This window comes from Pinus tabuliformis, chromosome 3_1 (genome assembly GCF_031772625.1).
Source record: "Pinus tabuliformis cultivar Carrire ecotype Pingquan chromosome 3_1, CPIR1, whole genome shotgun sequence".
In the NCBI taxonomy this organism is placed as follows: Eukaryota; Viridiplantae; Streptophyta; class Pinopsida; order Pinales; family Pinaceae; genus Pinus; species Pinus tabuliformis.
In genome coordinates this window covers 299444916-299447625 of record NC_142301.1, presented here as the reverse complement: position 1 = coordinate 299447625, position 2710 = coordinate 299444916, and positions in this window count along the sequence as shown.

The window sequence follows — 2710 nt, the reverse complement described above, 5'->3', positions numbered from 1 at the left end:
TGGGAAAAAATCAAGAAAACTTTGATGGTAGGAGGTCGCTCTTGAACATGACACTTTTCCTCCGTACCACATTCAGGTTGGGTTGTTTCATTCACCGGTCACATCACCATGGTCTCGCCATACCATCCATATTTGGGGTAATGCTACCAATCCATCGCATCAGTGTCACCATATGTTCAAGAGAAGTCATTCAAAAAGAGTCAACCGGGTCCCATCCACTGCCATACATTATCCTTCATCCATTCATGACCGCCACCCTGAATCATATGTCACAGATCATTTTCACCTCCATTAAAATCATTAGCTCCGTTCCATGTCACTGATGTGGGATTCATTAAGGCCCTCCTGTGACGGATCGCTTCTTGTCGACATTAGCTCATTATCCAAGGAGTTGATCTAGGAACACCCCCTTCAGTACTTTGAAGCTTGCATGCCTTAATGGCAAGTTTCTCACTTCCGGCGACAGGTATACATTAATGACCTTCGACCAAAAGATTTTGCGTGGTGTTCGATGACAAGTCCTTTATTCACACCACGTGAATTGTACTGCAGTACCTTGAGGGTCATTATCATTATCGGTGATTCCTCTCGCGCTTGTTAACGGTTTACATCATTGACCGGTAATCAAGCGATGTCTTTCCATGTTCGACTTCAGCGCAATTCTCACATGGATCGACTTGTACTTAGAGTGAAGATCGAACGAGTTTGAAGACCCCGGATCTAGTTTCATCCATCCGGGCTGCGATATATATTCAGGAAAAATAAAGACATTTGACATGTACACCATTGCAGCAGATGATCATCCTACTCAAAGGATGATAATTTCACCAAAATTATCAGTCTACCATCAGACGATCGTCTGTTCTATGTACAAAAATGAATTTATAAAGCTGAGCATGGGAATGCCCGCCTCAGCTAGATCATGAAAGCAGTATGAATCATAATGTATTGTATTGTATTTTATTATAGGTCTCCTCCCGGCAGATGGATTAACTTCGGACCCTCCTGGATAAAGCATTTCACCCGATAAATGGCCTCATACTTTAGGGGGCAACTGTTATAGACATTTTTGTGCCTTACAGCCTCGAGCATGAAATGTCCATAATCTAAGGGATCCAAAGTCCCTAAACATGTTGTTCCTACCCCCAGAGGAACAAGGCAAACTAACCACAGCAATTCACAGAGGTTCTCCACCTGAAAACACTCAAAAACAAGCCAATTCTGGATCATGTCAACTGCTCCACTGAGCATTTGCGCTGAATGTCAACTACTACACTGGCTACCTGCGTTGAATGCCAACTCCAACACTAGCTACCTGCGCTGAGCGAGTTTGGACATGTGGCAGAGTCATTCCTCAAGGTGTCAATGCCCAGGAAGCTTCCAAAATGACACTTGCATCAAGGAATTCGACTGGTGATGAGTAAGAGGTTCCAAATCTCCAAGTGGAAGCAAGAACCTCCAAGTGGACTCAAGAACTGAGAGAGGGAGAGGACACTAGTCAGATATCAAGCTGACCCATCCTCTCTCCAAACATCTATATATGGATCTCTCCTCCATGGGATCTAAAGGCTGAAATTTGGTAATTGCAAAGAATTGTTGTTGGTTTGTGGCTGTAAACATTGGGTGCTTAATGCTTTGAAGGGATCTGAAGAAGGAATTCCATTCTGTTGGGAAGGAGATGCTGGATTGGAGCCCTATGGGTTGTATCTCTTCCTGAACCCTGTTACTTATCAATAAAGCTATCTTGATTCTTTCCTATATGCCGGTGTATTTTGTATGATTGCATTAGTGTATTTGATTTGCTTCTAATCCTGAATCATTTATGAATATGTATATTTGTCTTTGTATTGTGTTCTTCTCTTGTCGCAAGTAGCTGTTCTCTTGTCACAGGTAGCTGTTCTCTTGTGATCTCGTGAGATTCAAGTAGCTGTTCTCTTGATCAAGCGAGGAGGCAAGTAGCTGTGGACACACAAAGAGAAGAGGATCTAGTTCGAGGGACAACCGGAAGACAACGGTAAGTTTGCCGATCTCCCCTCTTTCACATTTCATAAAGGAAGAAATCGTAATAGCTGTATTCGTTTGTTGCTAAGGCGCTGTCACACCTTAGGTGGATAGGATCGTCCTGCATAGGCATTTTTCCCCACAACAAGGCGTTATGGGTAGCTTCTCTAGAATTGCTCTGAAATATGCACAGTCTGAGAGAAAATGTGTCTCTAATTTACAAGGTAAAGCATTGCTGATTGAAGTGTTTGAACAATTTTGATAAAATTTTTCCCAATTCCCCATAGATGCAAATAAACCTACCTCTTATCTCATTTAGATGGGATATTTAAACATAAAGTGCTCCTTAGTGTCTACCTCAGGCAAAGAACAAAGCTTGCAAATCATTTCTACCAGGGGAAGATGGTGATCTCTCTCAAACCTCAACTGATGTGAGCACATCTAAAGCTACCGAGAGGAATGGGAAGCCCAATAGATGGTAGTAAGACTAAACAAGGGAGAAAACTACACCTTCTGTTGTTTAGATCTTGTCCCATATTTCTGATAGATAAGTGATCAAATATGTATAAGGGAGAGAACTAATCCTATTTATATTCACTTCTTATTCAATATTCCGAACTCATTCCTACTCGAAAAAGACATTTATTTTGTCTCATGTTTACCTTGATAATCATGATTATGATACTACATTAGTGCCATGATACCTAGG